Source organism: Nicotiana tabacum, chromosome 23 (genome assembly GCF_000715075.1).
Source record: "Nicotiana tabacum cultivar K326 chromosome 23, ASM71507v2, whole genome shotgun sequence".
In the NCBI taxonomy this organism is placed as follows: domain Eukaryota; kingdom Viridiplantae; phylum Streptophyta; class Magnoliopsida; order Solanales; family Solanaceae; genus Nicotiana; species Nicotiana tabacum.
The window spans coordinates 45,631,280-45,642,169 of NC_134102.1; positions in this window are offsets into that span (position 1 = coordinate 45,631,280).

The window sequence follows — 10,890 nt, forward strand, 5'->3', positions numbered from 1 at the left end:
TCATCCCTCAAATCATGATTTTTCTTTTTGCAATTTTTCTTCAAAAACCTCCATTTTCCTCAACATAAAACACAAATTGAATGATAAAAATGAAGATAAAATCATGGAATATATTAAATTTTAGGTGAAGAACAATTACCCAATCGTTTTGCTTGAAAAACCACAAGGAAGCTCCCAAAAGTGAAGTATAAAACTCAAAATATGAAGAAAATGGCCAAACCCTCGACTTAAATGATTTTGCCAAGATTTCTGCATCTGCGGACAACGAGGCGCATATGCATTTGCGAAAAAGAGTCTGCATCTGTGAACTCAGCAAGCTAGGCTTGGAACTGCATATGCAGATTTACAGTCGCACCAGCAGCACCGCAGAAGTGCAAGGGGAAAGCGCAGAAGCGAGTTTCTTCGCAGGTGCGACCTCTGGACCGCAAAAGCAGCCTTCGCACTTGCGTGCCAGCCTCCGCAGAAGCGAGCGAACCTCCAGGCCACCATGATCGAAAAAGAGACCAGGCTCACGTAGAAGCGGAGTCGCACCTGAGCTCCAAAGCGTCGTAGGTGCAAAAATACCAGAACCAGACCTCTTCAAAACCATGAAAATCATTCGAAACTCGTCCGAAACACACACGGGGCCCCCGGGACCCCATCCAAGCATACCAACAAGTTCCATAACATAATATGGACTCGCTTGAGATCTCAAATCACATCAAACAATGTCTAAACTATGAATCACTCTCCAATCCAAACTTAATGAACTTGAAACTTCAAATTTCTACAACCGATGCTGAAACCTATCAAACCATGCCCGATTGATCTCAAATTTTGCACACAAGTCATATTCAACATTACGGACCTACTCCAACTTCCAGAAACGGAATCCGACCATGATATCAAAAAGACCACTACCGGTCAAAATCTCCAAAAATTTTGACTTTCGCCATTTCAAGCCTAAATGAGCTACATACCTCCTAAACACAATCCGAACACGCCCCTAAGTCCAAAATCACCCAACGAAGCTAACAGAATCGACAAAACTTCATTCCGAAGTCATCTTCACACAATTTCGACTACGGTCAAAATCCTAAGGTTTAAGCTTCCATTTTAGGTACTAAGTATCCCAAATAACTTTGAACCATCCGATAACTGAATTCAACAAAGCACGCAAGTCAATACACATAATACGAAGTTGCCCAGGGCCTTATGCCGCCAAACGAGACTTAAATTCTCAAAACGACCGGCCGGGTCGTTACAGTATCTCCCCCAAATGGATCAGGAGAATCACTTCAAATGTTCCACGATGCAACGTGAGCACTAGTGATTACATAAAAGGTCAAGTTATCAATGGTATATTATAGATCAATATTGAGGTGAATCGAGAATTGATGGATAAAAGTCGCAAAGTATGAGATGAGATTAGACCTTCATTCTTAAGATGAATAATGAGGAAGTATTAAAGGACTTAGACTTATACATATAGGATAAGCAACGAGAGTAAGCTGGAGTTTGGTAGCAGACCTTAGTAACGATAGATCGAAGTAAGAGTCATGGTATCGTATGACCCACCTAGATGTAGTAAAGTCATACGGATGCATAACTGGGTATATGAAATAAGATATAGCAATATTTGTATGTTCGACAAAGTACCGAGAGAAGAACATTAGTATACCTATAGATGCCCAAAGGGATATCTTATCAAGCTCATTATATGTTTACAAAGTGAGGCCTAGAGATTGGCTAAAAGCCAGAGGAAAAAGGAGAGAAGAGTCGCATAGGCACATTTACAAGGTTAGAGTCGTACATGCTGCATGATAGAAGGTAGCAACAGTTACGACATTGGAAGGATTTCGACCACAAGTCATGGTGTGAGGAAGAAGCCTAAGGGGGGAATTCCTTGGCCTTTGGAATTATTCATTGAACTATTTCCTAGATGGTAAGGAGAGTACTAAAGTATTCAGAAGACATAAGTTATGAAAATAATAAGTGCATCAGTCAACTTTTGAGGACGAATATTCAAAAGGGGGAATGAGGTTACACCCCATGTTTTCGTTCGTGAAAGTACGCCATATGTAAATTGATGGAAGCTCAGAAATGAGATGTTACATCCCGCATTTTCGTATATTAAAGTTTCTTCGTAAGTTAATTGACGTAAGTTTGGGGATGAGATTACTTTGAGATTATAAGAATTATACTATTTCAAACATGTGATGAGTAAATTCGTGAAGATGAGGGGGTAAGCAAATCGAAGAGAATGAATATCGTCGAAGTTTGACATTTTGAGATAAAATACGGCCCAAGCTATAATACCCGGTATTTATGGACTTGTGCCATACAAGGTACCACATGACCATGATAGTGAGGTGTATAAGGTATGCTAAAGGTGAGTTGTATTTTAATTAATTTAAGATAATTCTTAATTATGCGGGTAATTGGTTAATTATTGGTTAATGGGAGATTAATTATTTAATTAAGGAATTAGAGTATAATAAATTAAGAACTTGGATGAAGCCAAAAAGGCCCCAACGTGGCAGCACCCCCTTTCCCATTTAATGTCTCTTAAAAGAGATTGAAAGGTGGCCCATTTAAAAGGATTATGTGACACCAAGCCTTGAAATGTGGCCCCCACACCCATTAAAGCATAAGACCTCTCTAATTCCAAGAGAGGTGCTTATAGCAAAATGGTAAGCAACGGATCTTCAACAAGAATTCAAACAAAATTCCTTAGCATCTAAGCAACGTGATATTTTTGCAATTCTAAGGAAGCCCGGTATAATCTTTCTCAAGAATATCATACGGATTTTTTCCTACTCCGATCTTGCCGTTACATATTTTAGCAAAAGACATGTGTTACAGGGATTGTCAAGAGAATCGGTTTAGGTATGTTAAGGCTATCACTTCTTTCCTTTTCGCATGATCCATACGATACATGAAACTAGCAAATGCACAACTTTCATAAATGACTGTATTCATAGAAATACTAGAGATGCCTATGTTCTTGATTCCCCATGTGTCCTATTATTCTATCATCTGTTCAAGGGTCTCAGAAAATGCGTAAGTTGATAAAGTTTATTTCATGACATCAATCAAAGGCATAATGGTCTTATGACATTCCGAGAGATTTTATTGACGTATTTCTCATGCATTGCATTATGCACAACTTTCATAAATGACTCTAGTCATAGAAATACTAGAGATGCCTATGTTATTGATTCCCCATGTGTCCTGTTATTCTATCATCTATTCAAGGGTCTCAAAAAATGCGTAAGTTGATAAAGTTTATTTCATTGCATCAATCAAAGGCATAATGGTCTTATGGCGTTCCGAGAGATTTTATTGACGTACTTCTCATGCATTGCATTCATTTATACATGTACATTGACCCATGACCAGATGGCGTTATATATGCGTATATGTATGTATATATATGTATGTGGGATACGGGAAAAGGTTATGGCGTTATATACATACCACCACATAATCAGCTGGTATACGTTGATGATTTGCCCACAGTGGCCGAGATGATATGATGGTATGCCCTCAGAGGCTTGATGATGTTATGTATGCATATACCTATGCATGGTATGACATTTATACACATATGCATGGCATTGTAAATACTATTGATTCACAGAGTTATTCAGACTTATATGTTAAGTCTTTTACTCCATGTTTCTTATGTCTATTATTTACTGATTTTCATTCCACATATACTCGGTACATTATTTGTACTGACGTACCTTTTGCCTGGGGACGCTGCGTTTCATGGCCACAGGTCCCGATAGACAGGTCGAGAGTCCTCCAAGTTGGCTATCAGCTCAGCGGAAGGTATTGGTGCGCTCCATTTGCTCCGGAGTTGCTATTTGGTCAGTATAATTAAGATATGTATTGATTGGTATGGCGGGGCTCTGTCCCGACCTTTATGACAATTATGTATTCTTAGAGGCTTGTAGACAGATGTCATGTATATGAAAGATTGTATGTCCTTATCTGCCTATGTTCAGTGTACGAGTGACCACTTTGGTCTTATAGGCAATATGTCATATGTATAAGTTGGTATTACATGTTTTATTCTAGTTATATCACCATAGCCTTTCCGTCTCATTTTCCTATAATAGAATAATACGAAAAGATACATTATGTTGGTACTCGGTTGAGTAAGATAACGGGTGCCCGTTGTGGCCCATCGGTTTGGGTCGTGACACTCCCCCACTCAAAGAACTCTTTCTCACTTCTCAGAATATTAGGAATATGCTCAAAAATGGTCTATGGCATGTGTTTTAAGGAGGTAGGGTTGGATTTATAAACCACAAAAATGAAGCCCCAAGACAGGATCTGCGGGCACATATGCGACTGTAGAATGGATATGCGGTCCGCATATCGGCCACATAATTTGGTGCCAAAAGAAACTGGAAAAATCTATCTAGGTCTCCGTTTGTTATGCGGCCCACATGTTCTGCAGTCTCATAATGCGCCGGAGAACCTACCTCCGCAAAAATCTCAAAGTTGGATATGCGATCAGAGTGCGGCCCGCGAAATGGTTTTGCTGTCACATAATGGGCCGCAAAATTGACATAAGAAATGGTCTAGAAGAATGTCTCACTCTGCGGTCGCATAATGGGCCGCAGAGTGATTATGCGGCTGCATAATGGGCCACATAAATGCCTATTTCTACCAAATATTTTCTTTCAACTCCCTAATGCACTGTTCAATCCAAAGAGTCTGAACCGCGGCGAGCTTGCTCGCCGTGAAGAATTTATACTATTATTAACCTCTACGCCTACCTCGGCATAACTGAACCCCGATTTTTAGGAAAACTTTCACGGGGCCTTACATCCTCCCCCCACTTAAGATCATTCGTCCTCGAATTAGGGTCAAGGTTCACTATTAGTATCTTATGCAACTCAGTTTTCATACCACACACCATCAGCCCCAAATTTGACTAACTCCCTAAAATCCCAAAAATTTCGCCAGAGTTTTCCCTGTAACTAGGCCAATCCACCTGTCAGAGGGCCCCAGAAACACATCCTTAAAACATATACATAAACCACTGACGTCACATAACTCATAACAACGCTAACTGTGGCCTCACAAGCAATATATTATCAAGAAAAGAACACCCTTAATATCAACTCTACAAATGATACATAATTCATATAAAGTAACTCTTAGAATTTTCATAAATTACAACTTTATAAATGCATGGCTATTCAAACAAATAAGGATACTTTATCTTCATTTCTTCCCCGGCTTCCAAATAGCCTCTTCAAGACTGTTGGTTTCGCCATAGCACTTTCACAAATGCAATTTCTTTATTTCTCAACTTTCGGACTTTCCGATCAACAATTGAAACTGGAATCTCTTCATATGTTAATTCCTCATTAAAGTCAATAGCCTCAACCGGAACAATGAGTGTCGGATCTTTGACTACTTTCTTCAACATAGACATGTGAAACACCGGGTGCACTAATGACATCTCAGGTAGTAGCTCAAGCTTGTACGCCACCTCATCGATCCTTTGAATGATTTTGTATGGTCCGACATACCTCGGACTCAATTTCCCTTTCTTACCGAATTGCATTACACCGTTCGTGGGGGAAATTTTCAAGAATACCCAATCATCTTCTTTGAACTCCAAATCCCTACGACGAACATCCTAATAATACTTCTGACGACTCTGAGCACTCATCAACCACTCCTTAATGATCTTAACTTTTTTCGTAGCCTAATGCACGAGGTCTGGTCCTATCAACTTAGCTTCCCCAAATTCGAACCACCCAATGGGAGATCTACATGTCCTACCATACAATGCCTCAAAGTGTGCCATTTGGATACAAGCATGAAATGTTTTGTTATAAGCAAACTCTATGAGTGGCAAACGATCATCCAAACTACCCTTGAAGTCAAAAACACAAGCACGCAATATATCCTCAAGCGTCTGAATAGTCCGCTCTGCCTGCCCATCGGTCTATGGATGGAAGGTTTTACCCAGATTTACCTGAGTACCCAAACCTTCTTGAAACCTCTTCCAAATATTTGCCATGAACTGATCCCCTCGATTAGAAATGATAGAAAGTGGAGTGCCATGCAACCTGACTATTTTCTTGATATACAATTGAGCATATTGTTCAGTTGTGTCGGTAGATTTAACTTTCAAGAAATGTGCTGATTTTGTGAGTCAATCCACAATCACCCAAATTGAGTCAAACTTGCACGAAGTGCGTGGTAATCCTACCACAAAATCCATATTCATCATTTCCCACTTCCACATTGGAATTTCTATGTTCTATGCCAACCCACCAGGCCATTGGTGTTCGGCCTTCACTTGCTAAATATTAGGACACCTTGCCACAACGTCTGCCACATTCCTCTTCATGTCATTCCACCAATAGACTTCCTTGAGATCATGATACATTTTTGTAGAGCTCGGGTGCACGGAATACCTAGAAGTGTGAGCCTCGATCATGATTCTTTCCCGGAGACCATCTACATTTGGAACACATAGCCGCCCTTGGTACCTTAGTATACCATCATCCATGCAAAGAGTAAAAGACATAGTTTTATGTTTATGAATCCCCTTCTTCAGTTGTACCAGCAATGGATCGTCGTATTGCTTCTCTTTGACTTCCACAATGAGCAATGATTCAGCCCTATTCCGCATAATTACCCCTCCTTCAGTACATAAGACGAAATCCCAAACTAGCTAATTGGTGAACCTCCCTGGACAACGGCCTCTGACATACCTCCAAGAATGCCAAACTTCCTATAGATTTCCGGCTAAGAGCATCCGCCACCACATAGGCTTTTCCCGGGTGATAGAGGATATCGATGTCGTAATCCTTGAGTAACTCAAGCCATCTTCTCTGCCTCAGATTCAGCTCCTTTTGTTTGAAAATATATTGATGGTTATAGTGGTCCGTGAATACATCCACATGGACCCCATGCAAATAATGACGCCAAATATTCAATGCAAAAACCACCCCGCAAGTTCTAAGTCATATGTTGGACAGTTCTTTTCATGATTCTTGAGTTGTCTAGAAGCATAAGCTATAACCTTGCCGTGTTGCATTAATACACACCCAAGCCCAATCCTTGAAGCATTGCAATATACAACAAACTCATCGGTACCCCCTAGCAGGGTCACAACCGGCGCCGTAGTCAATCTTGATTTCAACTCCTGGAAGCTCATTCCACAAGCATCGGACCATTGGAACTTACCTGCTTTCTAAGTCAATTTAGAACTTCCTGTAATACCCTGTTAAGCCCAAGAAACTACGAATCTTGGTTGGCGTTGTAGGTCTATGCCAATTCTTCACCACTGCAATCTTTTGAGGGTCGACCTTAATTCCTTCTCTAGAGACAATATGACCCAAGAATATGATAGACTCGAGCCAAAATTCACATTTTGAAAATTTCGCGTAAAATTGGTGCTGATGAAGAGTTTGCAAAACTGCCTTGAGATTATCGGCATGGTCCTCTCAACCACGTGAATACACAAGAATATCGTCAATAAATACTATGACAAAGGAATCGAAAAAAGGCTTGAAAACCCGGTTCATAAGATTCATGAAAGCCGCCAGGGCATTTGTTAGCCCAAAAGACATTACCAGAAATTCAAAGTGCCCATACCGGGTCCTAAAAGTTGTTTTCGGAATATCCTGCTCCCTGATCTTCTATTGGTGGTACCCGGATCGTAAATCAATTTTGGAGAAGTACCGAGCACCCTGTAACTGATCAAACAAATCATCTATTCTTGGTAATGGGTATTTGTTTTTGATTATGACTTTGTTGAGCTATCGGTAGTCAATACACATCCTTAGTGATCCATCTTTCTTCCTCACAAAGAGAACCGGTGCGCCCCATGGTGACACACTCGGTCGGATGAAACCCTTCTCTAACAAATCCTTCAATTGTTCCTTTAGCTCCTTCAATTCTGCGAGTGCCATCCTATAGGAAGGAATAGATATAAGCTGCGTGCCTGGCATTACATCAATCCTAAAATCAATTTCCCAGTCTGGCGGAATCCCAGGGAGCTCATCAGGAAAGACCTTCAAAAATTCATTCACCACAATCATAGAATATAGTGCAGGCGCCTCAGCATCGGTGTCCATAACCTGGACCAAATGATAGATACACCCCTTATTAATCATCTTCGTGGCCTTGAGGTAAAAAACAAACCTACCATTTGGCATTACATTATCCCCCTTCCACTCAACAATTGGCTCATTTGGAAATTCAAACCTCACAGTCCTAGTTCAGCAATCGAGCTTGGCAAAACATGAATAAAGAAAATCCATTCCCATAATTACATCAAAATCGACCATTCACAATTCAATAAGATCGGCCACGGTGTCCCGACCACGCACCATGACAACACAATCCCCAATAAACCCATGCGGCCAGAATAGACTCGCCAACCGGACTAGATACAGAGAACGGATCATGGAGCTGCTCCGGTTCTATCCCAAATTCCATAGCAACATAAGGGGTAACATAGGACAAGGTGGAACTGGGATCAATAAGAGCATATACATCATGAGATTGGACAGTCAATATACCTGTGACAATATCTGGAGAAGCCTCTGCACTCCGGCGACCACTCATAGCATAGAAATGGCCGGGTCCTCTTGAACTTTGCGCACCACCCCTAGCTGCACCACGCCTTGCTGGTGCTGGAGTACCTCGAGCTGGAGGGGGTGCTGAAGATGTAGCAGCTACAGAACTAGATGGCTGTGCTGTGCCCCTGCCCGCTCCCTGGCAGGATGAACAACACTCCCTCTGAATATGACCCCTCAATCTGCACCCGTAACATATAGGTAGGTCCATGTAGCAGATCCCCAAGTGCATCTTCCCACACCTGGGGCATGGGGGCCTCCGCTACTGCTGGAATCTCCCTCCTGATCGGCCCTGCTGGTGAGGTCCCCTGCTGCCCTGGTTGGGCTAAAAACGACTCCCCTACTATTGACTGGGCCTTGCTGGTGGTGCACTGGCTGAAGACTGAGAATAAGACTGGGATGGCCCTGATGACCCTCCCCTAAAAGCTGATCTTCCCCCACCAAATGATTCACCAAAGTTGTCCGCGGACTGGGCCTTGCTGGTACCCTCTCGCTCCATTTTGCTCTTCCACTTACGGTTCTCCGTAGCTTGAGAAAATATTACCATCTTTCCATAGTTCATATATAAATTCAAAGCAGCTGTAGCTGCCTCATTGATAACCAAGGGGCTAAGGCCCTGCACAAACCGGCACACTCTAGCCTCCATAGTAAGCAACATGAGAATGGCATATTTAGACAGATGCGCGAAATCCTTATGATACTCCCACACACTCTTACTTCCTTGCTTAACGTTCTCAAACTCTTCGGCACTAGCTTCCCTAGTCTTGTCCAGCAAAAAATGGTCCATGAAAGCATCAGTAAACTCACTCCACCTCGCTCGAGGGCTCCCTTCCTCCCGATAGTCCTCCCACAGCTCAAACCAAGAATAGGCCACCCCTTTCAGGCGGTAGGCAACCAACTCCACTCCTTACGTCTCAGTAGCGTGCATAACCCAGAGAGTCTTATGCATCTCATCAATGAAGCCTTGTGGGTTCTCCTGGGGATTAGCACCCGTGAACACCGGAGGATCCAACTGAAGAAACTTGTTCACCCTGGAACCACTAGAATCCCCTTGTTGGCTAGAAGAAGTGGGTGCAACATTTGATCTCTGGGTTTGAGAGGGCACTATCTGTGTCAGCATCTGGATAGCTCACCTAAGATCCCCATCAGAAATACCAGAACTGGAAGCTGAGGCTGGAGGTGGAACCGGAATATTGGTTGGAGAAACTGCTGCACCCTCAGTAGGTGAATGCACGGGTGTGGCTTGGTTAGGTGTAGTGGAATCAGGCAGTGTAGCAGTCGGGGGATTATCCTCACCCCTCGGGTATTCACCGCATCACCAAATAAAGGTTCAACTGCCACTCCTGAGGCGACATTAACTTCTTGGCCAGTTCTTGCTCTCTTCTTAGGTGCCATGTACTGAAAGTTAAAGGAATACACGAGTTAGAGGAGGAACAATTTCAAAATCAGTTTCATCACACGATCCAGAATATTAAAGAAGGGTATTATTCCTAAATGTCCAAGTAGCCTCCAACTTATAGATGTGGCCGACAACAAACCAATAAGGAGGACTCTACTAGAAACGGTTCCGAGACATCCTAGGACACTTTAAAACCTTAGGTTCTAATACCAAGTTTGTCACGGCAAAACTTCGGGAAGCGCGATTGGCTCTCAACCGAGTGAACCCGGTCGAACAAGCCTGTAGATACTTTCTACCATAGTAACCCATGATCAAGAGAAGACATGATTTCATCAATTAAACAGTAAGAAGTTCATATATACAATACTAAATTGTCTCATTAGTTACATCATTTTAAAGTCCTAAAATACACATATTCTTATGATTCGAGTAAAACAAGAGATCAAAACACAACATAATCTGTTTGACTTTTCTAGCACCCATGTACAACCCACATAGTACTACGGAGCCTCTAAAAGATACTAAAGGGTGTTATGATAGTGGCGACAATAAGGCCACGGCTATACCTCGGGACGTGATATTAATATTAACAAAAGATACAATACGTGACCCCGGGATAAAGTGGGGCTCACCAAGTCTACTGGGAAGAGGATGTACCACTATCACTGATCAACACTACCTGCTATGGAACCACCTGCATCCATTTAAAAGGGCAGCGCCCCCGGCAAAAGGGACATTAGTACCGTCGAATAGTACTAGTATATAAAACTAAATACCATCTCAATAGAATGAATAATAATACAAGGGGAAACAGTCAAGAATTCAATAAGAGCTTAAAATAATACTAAAACATCAAGTTAAGGATCACATAAGTTTTCAAGTCAATTT